This window comes from Motacilla alba, chromosome 7 (genome assembly GCF_015832195.1).
Source record: "Motacilla alba alba isolate MOTALB_02 chromosome 7, Motacilla_alba_V1.0_pri, whole genome shotgun sequence".
In the NCBI taxonomy this organism is placed as follows: domain Eukaryota; kingdom Metazoa; phylum Chordata; class Aves; order Passeriformes; family Motacillidae; genus Motacilla; species Motacilla alba.
This window is the reverse complement of record NC_052022.1, coordinates 2,918,536-2,936,839: the sequence shown is the minus strand read 5'-3', so window position 1 is coordinate 2,936,839 and position 18,304 is coordinate 2,918,536.

Sequence of the window (18,304 nt, the reverse complement as noted above, 5' to 3'; positions counted from 1 at the left end):
CCCACAACACCAGGGAAGGGCAAACCAACAAGAGCAGATAAAACTCAAGAGTTTAAGTGCCACACATCTTTTCTGTCTGACAGAAAACTCTCTCCAAGGTCTGGTTTCAGCCTGCAGTCACCACTCCAGAGGTGTTCCCTGATGATAAAACTGGAATATCTCATGCTTTCCAACAGGTGAACTATCTAATAAGCAGCAGAATCACAGTGCTGAGGAGATTATGCTCTTAATGTAGCCAAACATTAAATTTAGCAGTTATTCAGTGATTATTATTATTCTCTTTCTGCTTTCCTCTATTTTCAAAACACTGAGCTTTCTCCTGCAATGCTCTCCCAAAGTCTCTGAGCTCCCTCCCCACTGGAGAGATTCCCTTCTGCTCCACCAAAGTGCTCTGTGTCGGGTCCTTGCAGTTAAAAGGGATTTTGGAAGTTTTAAGTTGGGCTGGTCCTGACTCTCACGCAGGGATGAGTTTCACCCCCAGTGAATGTGCACATTTGGAGGCTCCACAGTGCTTTAGACTTTCAAGTTTCCCTCCTCTTCTGATGCCTTTTATTCCATGTGAGGCTAAGCTCATGGAAATTTTTTTTGACTGGAGAGGGAAGGAAGCACTTCTAAGGAATTATTATGTTCTCTAAAAAGCTCTAAATAGGTATTAAGAAAAAGATATTGCAAAAAGTGACTGAACATTCTTCATCTCACTTCTGATTTTTTGATTATTCACACTCTTATAAGACAATTACCTTTGCCTCAAAAACTGAATTTAACTTATTCTCTACCCTTCAATACACATTATTTATGTATTTCATGTACAGCTGCTGTTACTGTGTAGAAAAATCATCCTCAGATCAAGCTATTTCTAGATATAAAATATTAATATATAGTCATTAATTCAGATATCATTTTTAATTATTATTTATCAGCACTGTAGTGTTTTTTTAGTATTTATGTATAAATATATATTAACTCCTTCATGATAACTTGGCATGGCTTTACTTTTCCTTATTCTTTCCTGAACCTGATACCTGGGAATTATCCCACGTGGGATTTATAGACACAAGGTTGTAGATTTACCTGGAAGAGCACACTTATTTTCTGATGAAAGCAAAGGGGAAGAAAAACAACAGCAAACTAACAAGAACATCAACTTTAATCACAATAACCATTTTTATCATGAGAATTGATTCGAAGGAAGGTTATTTATGGCTTTCATGAGAGACTTCACCTATAAAGCACTCAGATGTCTGCATTCATGCACTACATTTCCTGCACCTTCCATTGCCTGGAATAACTCCCTACACACAAAATTTTCCTTCTTTCTTTATTTGAAACATCCTGAAAAGCAGAATACAAAAATCCTGCGTGTTCTTTAGCATTGCTACAGGGGTTAAATTGTTAATGCTTTACTTTCACTCTAGTTTTTTATCAAACTTTCTTTTTTCTCTCCCTGGGGATAAACAAATGGACAGCTTTCCTCTATAGTATTCCTCCTTCCATTACCATCACAGCAGAATGCATCTGAGACTATAATAATTCAGTGATGAAATACAAAATGTCGCAATGCCATCTCTCTTAAAGTGAACTGAGATTTTGTTATGCCATTTTAGGTGCACTAATAGCTCCTAAAGTCCCATGGAGTATCTTAATGTGAATTTAATGAGCTGATAGCATATAAATGACAGTACTGTGAGGGTGAAGGTGACATAACCTTTTTCCTTCTGTTTGATGTTTGCCTTTGAAAAAATACAGATCTTTTCGAAACGCGACGCATTATTACAACGTGCTGCATCCTTCAGCAAGGAGCCTGCCATTGTTTTAGCATTTTACAGCCCTTTTCTGCACTCTTCATGGCACTAGGAACACAGGCACTTTTTAGTTCACCATTAAGGTAATTAAAAATCTCAACACTTTTCCTGGCAGCACAACGCCAGCAGTGCTTGTGGCTACACCATGGAGCGCCCATCCGGTGACAACCCATCATTTTTGTCATGCTGGTGCCAGTATTTGGTGGCATGGAACTGGTGAAATCCTGCATGAAACACATGGAAATCATCCATCTTTATTTCCTGGGCATCACCTTTCTACCTCCCAGCTAAGAGATCTCCTCAGCAGCTCTGGCTCCCAAACTCCACGTGACGTTACCGGAGTGTTGTCATTTACGAGGAGCTGCCTCCCCTCACTCTGAGGTGTCACACCCCATTGTGCACCCAAATCCCAGCCCCCCTCGGCGTGGTAATGGGCTGGAATCCCATCAGCACTGGCTTGGATCAGCACTGACCCTGCCACACGAAGGGGAGGAAGATGGCACAAGATAAACACGTTGATAGCCAGCAGCAGACCCAGAGAAAACAACTGGCAGAAGGAGGCACCCAAATGTATGAGGTTATTAAAGCCTGCCCAAGTGCAGCAATGCAGCTTTTTCACTGCAATTTGAAGTATTGCCCTTAAAACCTCTCATTCAAACTTAAGAAATTCCATCTCAGTGGGTTTTTTCACCTTCCAACCTAAATATTTTGAGATGCGTCAGCCAGTGGTGTGATCATTTCTGCAACGCGAAAAATCATTAATTTCACTTCTCGTCATATTCCTCCAAAACAATATATAGATACAGAGATTATGAATCATGGGATATCCTGAGTTGGAAGGGACCCACAAGGATCAGCAAGTTCAACCTGGCCCTGCACAGACACCCCAACAATCCCATCATGGGCATCCCTGGCAGCATTGTCCAAATGCTCCTGGAGCTCTGGCAGCCTTGGGAATGTGCCCATTCCCTGGGGAGCCTGGGCAGTGCCCAGCACCCTCTGGGCAAGAACCTTTCCTGAAATCCAGCCTAACCCTCCCCTGGCACAGCTCCAGCCTTCCCTCAGATGCTGTCACTGGTCACAAGAGGAAAGAGATCAGTGTCTGCTCTTCCTCTTCACCTCCTGACGAAGCTGAAGACTGGGACAGGTCCTCCCTCAGTCTCCTCCAGGTGAACAGACCAAGTGACCTCAGCTACTCATGATACAGCTTCCCCTCAAGGGCCTTCACTATCTTTACAGCTTTTATTATTTATTATTTAAACTTTATAGTAAGCCAGGCTTGTTTCTTTTTTATGCTCATTTGCTGAATTCAGGTCAATCAAAGGTTTCTTGGTGTCGATTTGTTTGTTAATTTTAAAACACTTGTAGGACAGACTATGAATCACTCCACAGACTGTGTATTTTCTATCTTTTCATACAGTCCCAATGCTGTTACATGAAGTATGTAATGCTGAGTGATTTAAATTTACAAAAGTGATTTCCTTCCCTGGTAGAAATACTAACATTTGCTCTTCTGAGAGAGATGTACCTTGGGCTGCATTTGACAAAGGGGAAATAAATAAATAAAAAATAAGCAGCTTACGTGTTTCAAAAAAGTTGGAATTTTGGCAATGTGTGAAATTTGTTTAGAGAAACCTTTTCGTTGCCAGGTGACGAGGCAAAACATATCACATATGCTTAACAACCAGCTTGTACATATTTTGTCTTTCCAAGGTTTCTAGGGCTGGTCAGGCACAATGATGCATTACAGCTGAAGGAGCTTCCAGCAGGGACAAATGTTTGTCTCCTTCCAAAAGAATTTTCCTAATCCTTAAGAAAAACAACTCAATATTTCTCATTGCTGAATGATTGAGTAAGGATTAATTCTGCTCAAAATTCATCGTATCACGAGTCGTATTTTGTGTTCGCTGAGGGTGCAAACTGCACATGGTGTTTGTGAGCATTTCATGGTATAGTACAGGCAGCAGTTCTGCTAACACAGATTTCTTACAGTAGTCTGACTCCTTATCCCTGTTCCACTGTCAAGCAGCAGCACCAGCAGCATTAAAACACAAGGATGACTAAGGACCAACGATGATAATGTGTTAAAACATATCCCACCATGTTCAAAAGCTACTATTGGCACAGTCCAAGCACCTTTGCATCACTGATGTGTCCATTTCATCAACATTTCCACCCACTGATGCACATTGGCATTTCAGAGGAATGGAATAATCAGTTATGGGCTTGGAGGAAGTGAGAAAGAGGCAGAAAAACCCAATCCTCACTCAGATTCCCCTGAAATTTGGAGGCCCATCCTTCCCACCTCAAACCTCATCTCTTGCTGTGAGCATTTACATCCCATGGATCCCATGGCCTGGAGTTGCTGTTAATGGACTTCACACATGTGAAATTAATTGTGGGGATAATTCTGAAACAATTACCTTTTCTTGGAATCCCAGTCAACAGCCATTCTAATAAATCACGGTGCTGCTCATGTCATAATGACCATCAGTAATCAAATGCATCTGCACACTCAGCCTGTTTGCTCACTTAAAACACTACAAGGCGAAGAAGAGTTTGGTGCCCAAGTCCCCACAAGCCTGACATACAAAATGGACACAGATGACCTGATTGCTCTCCTCCAATCACCCTGTGATACCTGCAATTAGTAATTGTTTGTCATTATGCCAACTTGCATCCTGGTCCAAATCTCTCTAAAATGTTCATACCTACATACTCGAAATATTCTGAGTTGGTTTTTTTTTTCCTTTTTCTCTCTTTTGTTTTGCATTCCAGTTTTAAGTGTCACTGAAATAAAATTTCAGCATGACTCATGAGATTAAACTGTTTTATCTCTAATTACCCTTGTCAGGCGATAGCCATAAATCAGTTTTTAAAAAGCAGCACGGATTCATTTAGAACAATGAGCCATCATTTTGTTATTTCACTGTTCCTTACAAGGGTTCCCCTCCTGTCTTCTGTGTGCCCAACTGAGCATTGACTTTTTACAGTTGGATTAGGCGCCAAAAATTTTCTTCTCCCAAATTTTAAAAGACTTTAAAAGTCTCCCACCCCTTTCCTCCATCCTACTGTATCTATTCCCACCTACCCTGGGGGTAAAACCAAGCACACGCAGAAAACTCAAAGCTAAGGAACTTTTTCTTGGAGAGCACAACTTCTGGAATTTGATATCCACTAGGAGCACTTGTGCCTGCAAATTCCAGTTTGCTCTCCCTGCCAGTAAACCACGCATGCCAGCAAACCAATTTCCTAGAATCCTCATCAAAAGACAACAACAAAGGGCTGCAATGATGGCCAAATCCAATTTATTTAAGAGGGAAAAGGGACCTTACACAAACCTCTCTGCACGACTGTCCAGATGTGCCAGGTCACTACCTGTAGCCATTAATATTCACTGGCCCTCCAACGCCTTTAAATTTAGATTTTATTTATTTCTTGCATCCTTTTCTCTTTCACTGTACTTGCAGTACAAGGCATCCATTTACTCAGTGTAAACTTACACTGTGAGATATGATCCCAGATGAGGTATTGCCTCAAACAGAAGATGAAAAATATTCCATGCATTTTAAACATGAATCCAAGATCATAAGTTACACTAACGTGTAATACATTTCTGCTGTTCTCTGGCAGGAGAGAAAAACAAAAGTGGCAGCTATAGCAATCGTATAATGGTAATTATTGAGAGAAATAATTATACAAAAACCTGTTCAAATTATATACAGGATGGGATGACTCAAAGCGAGAAGAATTTAAAGTGATAGTTAATACCTTAGAAAACCTCACTGTATGACACCAGGCAGCAAAGTCAGACAAATAAATGCATCTGCTGAAATCATCCTACCCTCTGAAGCTGGTCAAAAGTGGTCAAAAAGCAACAGTTTTCACTCAGTGGGGATTTCAGGGCAGGCTGGTTTGCCAGGGAGGCTCCCAGCAGCATCAAGGAATTCCTGAACAAAGGAAAGAAGAAACCCGAATGCAATTTTATTCTAAACAGGCTGTAATAAATTCTTTAAATTCATTCCACAACCCTCAGCTCCAGGTGGGTTTAGAATATTAGGATATTAAGCCAGCTCTTCAGATGGAGTGAGATGTTGCAACAGAGCCAGGAGTTCCTGGGTGCTGAATTCCCACCTGCACCTCTAAAGTCCTTTCTGTCTGTACCCAAAGATAGAACTTCTTGTTCCAGAGGTTTCCAGCTGTGCTTCTGATGGCTGCCCTCATCCCTCACCCCAAATGTCTGCAACACTCTGCATGAAACTGCAGCCACTGATCATCCTTGAAAAGCCAAGGAAGCCTCACCACATCTTCCTTGTTCTGCTGATCTCCTTCTGCCTCTCCCACACTGCATTCATGAGTCTGGATATTGTTCCATTCCAGATCTGGCTTCTCAGACACCTCTCCCTGCTTCAAAAGCTTCTGCTTTTCATGTCCCCTCCACTCCTTCCACCTAATTTTTAAACCTCTGTCCTCACTTCCAACAACTGACCAAAGCCCTTCTCAAGAGAACAGATTTTTCATTATGTCTATGGGAAAACATAGACTTTTTTTTTATTTAATTCATCTCCATTAGCTACAAACTTTTTCCCAATTATTCCTTTTATCCTTTTAAATTACCTTACGTCTGTGTTGCTATTTCCCTTCCTTCTGCATCACATCTAACTTGAAATTGGTGTGACTCCTTTGAGGATTACAAAGCAAAAATGTAGTACAAAATGTATTACTAAAGTTTGTTTTGAAAGTTCCTCACTTTGCCCAGACTGTTCACACAGACAAAACATCCCATGCACCATCCTGTATTAGTAATGACTTTTAAAATTTGCATTTCAAGAAAGATGACAAATGCTTCAGGACACAAGTAAAAATGGCAAAAGCTGTTCTGCTGACAAGTCAGTTATACACAGTGCAACTTGCTCAAATTGTCATATCAAAATTTGTTTTTTCTGAAAAGAAAAAGCTGTTACTTATATTCGGCAAGGTGGTTCAGAAGTCCAGCTTAGTTCAGTTCTTTTGTGCAGAGGGAAGAGTAGTGGGTGGTTCACATAATTTACAGTTAATTCTACCATTTCTTTCAGTATTCAGATATTGTATTTATTTCTTCAATGCACATAATCAGATCACTGCATTCTTTCTAATTAAATTCATTTCCTCTATAGAATCCTAGAAAACAAAGACAGGGCCATAAAACCAAGAAGCCACCACGGCCTCAGACACAGAGTTGGCCAAATTTAAATCCTAATGGTACGAACAGGAAGGTAACAATGTATGTAATTCCAATTTTAGGGTTTATGTGCCCCTCTCAGTGTGATTTTCTTTGATGTTTTCACCCTCAAGGCAGCTCTGTAGGGTTGTGAGGTGAAATTACCCCTAATTTAGGGGTACAGACCCAAAGCACAGAGTGCAGTTTGTTCACTTGAGGTGACATGCGGAGTCTGTGCCAGCCTGGGGATCTGGGAACTGATATTCCCCATTTTCCTTCAGGATCTGACCACCAGAGTCAGCTGTCCTCAGTGCAGCAAATCCTCTTTGGAAACACCATAGGGGATCCTTTTTAATGGCACTGGCAAATTCGGGGAAAATACTTGTGTTACTACAGAGTAAAATACAAACCAAACCCCTGCAAGGTGGGAGAGAAGCAGCCCCTTGGGAGATACACTGAGGCTTCCAGGAGCAGGAAGAGGATATTTAATTTCACGTAAATTTCTGAACCTTGCCAAAAAGGAAGACATTTAGATAAGATCCACACATGTTGGCTTTTCCTATGTGAGGAAATTGCTGAGGTTTTCAAGACCAGAATTCAACTGTTTTTATATCTCTTTTACTGAAAAAAAAATAAAATAAAAAGGTTATATATTTTGGAAGAGGAAAGAAGAAGCTCTCATTCCAAAAAGTCAAGTCATTAATTCCTAGATCCCAAGGCAAGAACTCTCACATGGAGGGTTACAGGGTCACCCACTAAGCCCCTGGCACTGTTGTATTTCCATCCCCTTTGCTGGGGTTAGCACCTTCTGCAAAGCACAATCAACTTTTAAGGCACAAGATAAAATTTTAGCAGTGCTCCTAATTAGTGCCAACAGTGGCAGTTTCTGTGATGGCCACGAGGGCCTCAGTGAGGGCCCATAAACTCCGTTTCACTTGGGTCAGCCATCCATCAGGTGATAACTGCTGCTCCCTGCCGCCCACCTGGGCTGGCTGCAGAAAGAGATATGCAATGGTTTGGTTGGAAGGGACATGAAAGATCATCCAGTGCCACCTCATTCCATGGGCATGGACACCTTCCACTATCCCAAGTTGTTCCAAGCCCCCTCCAACATGGCCTGGAAAACTCCCAGGGATGGGGCAGCCACAGCTTCTCTGGACAATGTGCCAGGGCTTCAGCACCCTCACAGGGAAGAAATTTTCCCCAAAGACAAGGATGAGGCTGCACTTGCCATTGAACTCTTATTCTTACCACATATCACAATAGGAATGTTTGTCAGGATGTATGGCATCAGTCTTTGGCTAATTTTTGGGACAAGGCCTTTGCTGTGGAGCGTTTTCTTTTATGTCACTGTGAAATGTATATCGGGTATCTGGCTTGGATAAACTTCTGCAAAAAAATCCCCACCAGAACAGCAATGAATGGGATTTACAGCTTGAGCTTCCGAGCACCTTTACTGCACAAAAACTGTTTATTAGCACAAGTTTTCCCTTTGTATGTTGTGTTTACTTGTTTCCCAGCAGGGTCTGCTGATGTTAATGGACTCACAGCAGTGCATTCTACTTCTGTTATTACAGGTCTAATTCAGTCATTAACATTTCATTAATGGACTGGCCTCCTCGCTGTTTGCATGGCTGTCTAGATATTGATGAGCTTTCTAGTATAGAAAACTGGTATTTAAGGCAGACTCTTAAAGGTTTATTAAGATGCTCGTGAACCTTCATCGCATTCTGTCATTTATTTTAGCAGATAAAAGCCAAACCCTCAGACGAATTTGCAATGCAAAAGTTTTCAGCACCTGAATAGAAAATTAATTCCATGTGAATACCCCAAGGAGAGGGGGGAAAAAAAACAAAGATTCCACAGTTACATCACTTGGATACAAATCTTGAGTTCCTGCCTCAGAACCAGTGTGGCTCAGCACTGCCAAGTCCACTGCGCTCTACCTTGGAGGGAATTGCATTTCCCCGGAACACAAACTCATTCCTTTTTCCAAGGGGGCTCTGCAGCTCTACTAGCTCCCAATTTCAGACTCTGAGCTGGAGTTTCTAATCCTTCCCACCACCAATCCACCAGGAACAGCCTCACTGGTCCAGTGGAATTAATCAAACTAAGAGGCTGCTCAGAATAACGAGGCAGTGGCTTTGGGGACCTTTGACATGATCACCAAAGAGGAAGATTTATCACCATTTTTAGACTTCAGTAACTTCCTGGCTTTATCAACAGTGCATTGGAATCTAAAAACAATCTTGATAATACCTGTACCCCAGCAGAAGGTAAATATCCATAGGAAATTGCTCAAAGGACTTATGAGGTGCTTCCTTTCATATTTCTGCTTTCCCCCTGCTAAAATGAGTGTTTTCAGGCACCCCTGAGAATTAAAACACACTGCATCGTATCATATGAGTGTCTAATGCAAGTACTTTGTGAAAATTACTAATTTGATGTCATAATTACGCTTGTAATATAAAATTATTAAGCACTGTCATATTGCACAGTAAATGGAACTTATATTGGTGTAATAAAATGTATTTCAATTCCATTACAATAACTTTATCACAGACTTTAATGGTACCCAGAGTTAACAAAAATAACACGCAGCCAGGAAAAACACCATTGAAGAGCACCCTGTTCTGCAATATTAGGTCACAACAGATATAATTTGTGAGCTTCTTTATGTGCCAGTTTACATTTATGAACACCTGCAACTTATGTTTTCCTGACAAAATGAGATGCTAAAAAGTCGAGGTAGGATTAGAGGCCAGTAAACAAAATCCCCAGTGTAATTTCCCTTAATAAATTCTGCATTATCCATGCCTTTGACTTCAGCTTTATAAATGGAGCTATAAATATTATCGATCCCAAATTCATATTTTTTTAAGGACCTTCCTGGCTCAGTCAGGCAGGTCTATGCCAGGATGACATGAAAACAGATCTATTATGAAATCTGAAGCTTATTATCTTGATAAATGTAGCAATGTTTGAGCAATCTGAGGGTGGGGGTGCAACAAGAAAGGAGGGACACCATTTTAATATTAATATGTTCAAGTGTTTTCCTCCTCAGTAGAACTGTCCTAGCCTAGCATGGATGGGCTACTTATTTAATAAAGGGGGAAAATAATTGAAGAGAAATACAAAAAAAAAAAAGAGAAAAAAAGAGAATAATTATTAGAAAATATGCCAAATCCTCATCTCAACATTTTTCTTTTGTCTGTCAGGGTAAATAAAATGATGAAACAAACCACAGTTGGAGGGGGGGTGGGGAAATCCCAGTCAGCTAAAATGTCATGACTTGCTTCTCTGCAGGTGTCAACTTGACTTCACTGAAATGGCACAAAACTTTGATTTTCTCATCAGGAAAAAATGTTTATTCCCTCTACCAGAGCTAACAGATAAGAACATACTGTGTGTAACATTGCATATTTTGATCCTGTGTCTAACTGTTCTTGAGACACATGCTACAAATATTTTGTGTGCTTTGCCTCAAATTGTTGTCATGAATTATTGAATTGAGCTGTTACTTTTTCATTAAACTGGCAGCCTTAATAATTTAAACTCTGGTCTTTAAGAGACTTACTGAAAACTGATGATCTTCACAGGAAGAAAGACAACCTCCCAATTATTTTATATCTGTCTTGATTTTTTTTTTTTTTTTGGTAGGGTTTTAAGGCAGTCCATGACTTACCAAGCATTACTGGATGCCTGTATTATTTTAGCACACATCATTTTTAGACAAAATTTCTCTCCATTTGATTGGTCATTGAGAATTTAGCTCAGATACTCCTGCAGCCAGGTTTTCCCAGCCATGGGAAACTCAGACCTTCTGAATGTTCAGGCGCAGCTCATGGGTACAGCTTCAGTTCAGCCCAGAAAATGAGGTAGGAAATAAACTTCAAAGTTTCCATTGGATGGCAACCTTCTTGCACCTGAGCAATACCTGCTGTTCCAAAAGAAAACCAAAAACTTAGGGAAGTGTGAAAAAGTTCTGAATCTATAGCCTGATTCAATAAAAACCTCAACTTGCTTTTCAACTAATTTGAATTTTTTAAAAAGTGTACTTTCTGTGGGGTGACAATCCCTGCAAAATGAAGACTTTGGAACATTTGCTGGCAAATCATTGCACTTGTAGCTTCACCAAGTCCCTTAATCTTCTGAACCTCCCTCAATTACACTGCAAAACATCAAGGCAAGAAGTGTTTCAAAGCACCTCCTCAAAATCCAGAACAAACTCTCAACTCCCACAGCCTTCTTGTGGTAGAACTAGAGATTATAAAAATCAGAAATTCTGGGAGTTGACGTCTCTCAACCACGGTGATGTGTCACTTAAGTAACCCCAATGCTCACTTTGCACAGCACAACAACAACAAAGATCACAAATATTAACTTCCAACACCACATAAAGTATGAATAATCTCCATTGCTACAAATTTTTAAAATGCATCGTATTTCTTTCCCACATATGTCCTCGTAGCCTCATAAAACAAACTGTTTCATTATATGGGCTTGTGTATATATATCACAAAATGTTAGCTACTGCTAAAAGTAAGAAAATAGATTTTGACGTTGGAGAATTATTTTCCTGCTCTCCTGTGCCTCTGGATCTAAAGGCAGAGCTACTCAGCTGTTTAATCTGGCCCGAGTCCAGGACTGCATTTCATGGTGAGATGCCAAGAGCAGAGATGCCACATGGAACAGGAGTTATCTTCTACAAACTCACACTGATCACAGGGCAATTTCTATTTGAACTGATAGAAAGAGCAATCTCACGCAGTTTTCTTGTCTGGTCAGGACTGATTTTCGTTTGGGCAACTGAATTTTGTCTTATTAATCAGAAGATGTACGAGATGCTGTAATCACTTCATTACACAGCATTTGCCAACCCTTCCATGCTATGTCCATCAAAATTCCTGGCCCTGCCCTCCCTGAGCATGTCTGCAGTCCTGAACTGCAGCAGAGGCTCACAAATTGCAGAGACCATCCATTAAACGTGGGTTTAAGTCATACAGGCAAACTATTAAGTTTTGAAATCTAGATGTATATGAAAAAGAAACACTTTTTTGTCCATTTTCTGCACTTTACCACTTGTCTAATTTTCAAGGTGGGAAAGCCTGTTTGCTTTCTGTCCTTCAACTTAAAGTATCTGTGTGTGATGCCCTTTTAATTAAACCCCAGTCCAGTCTGCTATCCCTGTTCAGTGTATTATCTTCCAGAAAGCTGAGATGATATAAAATGTACACACTTGAACTGGTAATATTAAGGAGTTTTCCTTGTGGTGTATGAAAAACTACTAGGAAATCCTTGTGGTGAAAGAACTGCTATGAAAAACTACTTACCCTCTAACACTTGAAGAAGAGCAAAGAGTCCAGGAAAGGAAGGATTTTCATTAAAGAACAGAACTCAATCAACATTCAGGTACCACAAAAAGAAAGAAAATAAAAGCTAAGCAATTATGTTTATGTTCCTTGCTATCACCTAATATCTCAAAAAAAAATTTCCAACCCAAACCACATGGATGCAAATAACCAATTAACTATTGAAGAGCCGTATACAGAAAATTTATCTTACCTGCAGTATCTCTCTGCTCTTCCTCTTGAAGCTCTTACCATTTCAATAGGATTTAAAATTTACTAGAAATATTTAATTTGGTTTTTATAGGCAATATAATCTCTTTCTGATACAAAGACACTGGAGTGCCTCCTGGTGCATTAGAGACAGCCTGTGGGCAAATACTCCTTTATTCTGTGCCATCCTCTGGGTGAAAACAGGCTTTAAAAGCCAGGTTCCCATTTCCTAGCACTGGAGGGTTTAAATAGCTGTTGGGATGGGGCACACCTGTCACACCAGGTGAACTGGGGTAATTCTGACATGTCTCAGCACCTCTTGGCAGCGGCATGGAGGGGAAGGATGCAAATGTGCCACGGGCAGGAGGCAGCCAGGGAGGTAAAGAGCCCTGTAAAGAATCCTCTCCAGAGGATGGAGAAAGCCCTGGCTCTGGGAAGGCTTTGCTGGAAAACATTTCATGTCTTGCATGCGACAAGGAGCCAGCAGGAGAACACAAGGACACTGTACCCTCCAGAGAGCTATTCCATGCAGATGGAAAAAGTTGTGCACCAATGGATTGCGGTGCAACCACAGTGCTCTCCTGCCAGCAGGTGAACTTTGGGAGGAGCCAGAGGGTACAGGAGTAACTGCAACACAAGATACAGGGATTTTTGGGTCTTGTGAGTTTTTTTGTCACTAACCAGCATGGCTTTTGGGTCTTGTCCTTTTTGTACTGCCACTCTTCGCTCACCCTCTGCCCGGGCGCTGGGCTGGACACCGCTGCCCTCTGAGCCTCGTGTGTCCTTTTGCCTTTTCCTTCATCCTTCTCTGTCTTCTCTACCCTTCCTCAGTAGCAGGGCAGCTCCCTTTTCCTTCCCAACAAATGGCTCTCAGACGTGATGTCGTCTCATCTGACTCAATCTCACCTTCAACCATGTTTTATAAAAGAGCTCCTCTCACCATCCCCAACTCCTTGCCCCAAAATCATTCTTCCACGACACAAAACTGTGAGTTTAAATAGTAATAACAAACATACAAGGAGGTTTTACAAGCAGCACACACAGGAGGGATTGACAAACTGGTTTCTGCAGCAAAGTCTAGGTGTAAAACAAGCAGGTGTTTCATGATGCTGTGTGTTTCCACACTCCACATTCCCTGGATCTTCCAGCTCTCACACTGAAGGAAAGAATTTTCATCTGTGCAAAGAGGACACAAGCATAAGTGTCCTGGCTTAGTATCACCCTAGAACGCTTTGGATGAGAGGGAAATATAGGAAAGATGAAAGATTGTAGAAGAAGAGACTCATTAGGGAAATTTACAGCAGCACATCAGAGTTGTCCACTCCTGTTGTCATAAAAATACTTGCAGTAAGAAAGAAATAATCAGAGAAAGACTAAAGAGAGGTCTGAGCATTTAGTGGGTAATTGTGTACAATCTCCTAGAGACCATAAAATAAAAATCAACCAAAATGGAAGTCTTGGTTGGTTCAGTGTATGTTAAAGTTGCTGAATGTTTTTCCTGGTGAAACAGTTGAAACTTGGAGGGGAAGTGTCTTCTTCTGTCCCCTCCTGTTGAAAGAGGACAGAAGAAGACACTGGAAATGTAAAATGAGGATCAGGGCAGACAGCCTTCCAGTCTGCACCATCATCTTTCATGAGTTCCACCACTGCTGGCTCTGAGCCTGGGCAGTTCCCTTTTGAAAAGCTTTTCTTTATTGTTTCAATGAAAATTCACCGTGGTTCTAATGGAAAAAAAAAATACCTTAAACAGATTTTAGCAAGAAATATAGGAGGGAGGGAGGGCTCATTAAGTGTGAAGTTTGACAAGTATTAGTGAAACAAAGACCCTAGCACACAAGTTTAAATTCCAGATAACTCTGTCACCCTCTGATTGCCAGGAGGAGTTAAAATTCAGGTCTCCTGTCTGGAAAAAGTATTACAGGAATATATTCTGAACTTTGCATGGCTCATTTTTTGTTACGAATTAGATCCATCATGAGATTTATTGAGGTGCCTCATGTTTAATAAAATACTCATAACAGTTTGTGATATTTCACAGGATAAATAACAGGATTGTTAACGGTGTTTGTATAGCAGGTCTCAGGATAATAAATGGTTCATTCAATAATGAACTGACAACAAGTTATTCAGGTTATAAAAATATGGGAGATAAGAGTCAAAACAACAAAACTCAAAGGATCAGACATTCAAACAACTCTGGAGTCCAAAGCCAGGTTGCTCCATCATTTGAATTCTGAAACCATTTGAAATAAGAGGATGGAAATTTCCACATAAAGCATTTTCCAAGCCGACAGGATAGAGGACACAACTGTTCTTTTATTTCCGACACAGCCCAAGACATCTCAATCTTCTCATGTTATTCAAATCTAATAAAAGATTAATATCCTTTTAGACTAAAATAATATAAAAGCATCTGAAGATAAACACATAAGAAGTATTCATCCTGTCTCTGCCCCTCAAAGAACACATGAACACAGAAAGTTCAATACATTTTTAAAAAATACATTCTTTAGAAAATATGAACAAGTGAAGACTCTCTGAGTATATTTGACTTCTAAATAAATTGCTTTCTTTTTTGGAATTGCTGAGAAGGCACACACTCAGTGAGGTCAATGAGACTTACTGATTGCACAGTGTTACGGAAAATTAGGCTACTTATTTGGGAACTAAATATGGATGTTAAGAGCATTCAATGAAGTCACACTTTTGAGCATTTTGGAGCTGGCCTACATTTTTAAAGAAAACTTTGAGACTTCCAATAACTTTTTTGGAAGAACCAGATATTTATGATGTCCTTCATAGCAATTAAAGGCAATTCACAGAACTGAAAAGATGATGGGGGGGGGGGGGGGGGGGGGGCGGGGGGAGGTGGCTTCAATTCCTGTAAAGAAACATCAATTTGCTTGCAATCAACTCCACTTAATTAGGGTGATCCCAGTTCTTACCAGTTTTGACTCTGAGGTATTTAAAGGACAAGGAGAGGGTGCCCAGGATGGTGTTTGAGTCCCACCTTCATGTCAGGATAAAAAATGATGGAGAAGAGACAACTTAGAGAGGAGGCATGAAGGGAAGGCAGCAAAAAACCACTTTCTGTTATTGGTGTGATTGTTCAAATTCAAAGAACACTCTCCAAAAGTCATTCCCATCTATTTTGTCCAGGCCAGTTTATCTCCAAAGTTTGCCCATCCGAGTGTCAGCAAGAAGCTGAGATGTTCATGTTGTTTAATTCTTTGATGTTTACAACAATAAAATGACCAAACAATAATAACAACTTCCCCTTCTCCCGTGAAAAAAAAAAAAAAAAAGAAAAGAAAAAGAGAAATGAATGTTTGAAATGGCCATTTCAAACTAAAACAACTGCTATTGCTATCAATTTAAGTAATCACTTTCCCAGCTGACAGATGCAAAGCTCTCCCTTCAGATAATGACTTTTCCAGCTGATGAGAGCCAGGGAACAGGAAGTGTATGTGGGGATAAGTGTTTGGGAACTAGAGGACAGCCAAAGTTTGTGGCTACCTGTATTATCTGCTGGAGGTTATTTTACTTCTACTGGCACATTTTTATCTGAAATCAGCATAAATGAATCTTTAAAAATATGGTTAGTGCAGCAGGATACTTTTTTTTTACAGTATGCAATTTTAAAAGGTTTTTTTTGTCCATTTCTGCTTGAGATTAAACTTGTTCCACAGGGCAGGAGCTGCAGTTTTCACCAGAGCTGTCACAGGGCAAGGAGAAAATGGTACATGGTGTTTGTTTCTGCCTGCACTCCAGCCAAACCTGTTCCCTGATTTCCAGCAGGGTTGGAAATGCAAATGCCTGCTGGCTAAAAGAAATAAGAACCTTTTTTGAGACATGTCCCAAGTCAAGAGCTGGCAAACTGAGCTATATTCATACCCCTCATTGTCCTGTGCAGTACTAGGGAGGTTGCTCCCAGTTTGCCAAAGGAGAACCTCAAGGCTTTTCCAGCACTTGGAGCATTTTTGCTTGCCCTAAATAATCAGTGCTGTCAGGTGTGGTTCAAAAGATCCAAGATGGGTGCTCTTTCCTGGCCAGAGAGGACGCACCATCTCCATGTCCATGAGATAAGAATGTGTTTCATTCTCTGTGCAGCAGAAAAGGAGAGGCCACGTTAAACCTCTCCCTGAAGATGTCAGGAGAAAATCACTGAAAATCTGATGGCAGTTTCATGACCCAGCTTTTTGCTGTAGACCAACATGTCAGACTCCACTAAGTTGCCCTAAAATAACAGAACCTCCATCCTACGATAAAATAACTCTGCTGGGCTGATCATCATAAAAAGTTATAACCCAACATCAAATTTTAGCTTTTACCAGGAAAGAGAAGGCTGAGGAACTTCAGCTACAAGTCTGTAAAAGGATCACCGTAAGCCAGCACATATGACTGTCAACTGATATGAAATGAAATGTTCCTATTCATGATGACAGACTGAAATTTTTATTGGGTTTGACCAAATCAGAAGCAAATTTTGTAGGGGCTTGAATTTTGTGTTCCCTATTCTGCAATACTAATATTGTAAAAAACAAAAAAACCACCAAAAATCAAACAAAAAAAAAACCTCACCAATTTTATAAAGAGAAGAATAAAATTATTGAGCAGCTGCATCAGTCTTCATCCGAATGATACCACAAAATTACAGCAGCAGTTATCAGTTTTTCAATTTAACTCTAGTCTTATTATGTCTGCTTCTATTTCTTATCTCCCGATAAAATTTTCTTTTTGGAGTTAAACTTCCCACAGTCATAATAATAAATGGAACATGAGGCTTGAACTCAGCATCTCTGTTTTTTCTCTTCTGATTTCATGGGAGGTATCAAACAGGGTACATGAGAAAAGTAACACAACTCAGAGTATGGAATGGAAATGAACTATTAAAGTCATGATAAGAACTAGAGAGAGAGAGATTCTGGAATACGTGTGGAGTGAAATATGATCTCTTGAAAGAGTGTATGTGCAGAAAAACACAGCATGCAAAAGTAGCAGCATTGCATGCTCATACTCCATGCTCCTTTCTTGTGAGACTCTGCCACATCTCACACCAAAATTTTCCTCCTATTTGTGTATCTTTAGCACAGGATTTGTTATAAAAATAGGGGGTTTTATTAATAAAAGCAAGGAGAAAGGAGAAGTGATTGTGGCAAGATACAGAGTTTCACATATGGAAAGAGGAATGCAAAATGGAAAACGTGGTGGAGTCCACCTCCCTGGAGATGTTCCAGGAATGACTGGACATGGCACTCATTACTCTGGTGGGAATCTGTCACAGCTTGGACTTGATGATCTTGAAGGTCCTTTCCCAACCTTAATCATTCTGTGAGTCTGCAAAAGAGCAACCCCAGCCTTCCACAGAATCTCCCAAATGTGGAAAGTCTATTTCATCATTAAACAAAATTCGCTATTGAAGCATGAGGGAGGTCTCACAACATTCCCCGATGACGGGAAAAGCAATCCACAGCTCCACATATTGCTTTATTTACTTTTTAAAAAATTAAACTCCACTGCAAAGCTCCTTTGGCCTCACACCCATGGCATCACACTCCATTGCTTCCCTTTGAAACTCATCTAGTAAAGTTTAAAAGCCTAGCCCTCCAAAAGCAGAGGCTGTCAAATACTTAAGGGGTTAATAAACTCCTCCAGTATACCAAAATCACAAGTTTTACACATCAGCCCTGAGCAGTTGGAGCTCCTAGGAGAGGAGTAATTGCATTGTAGTAACGTTAAGG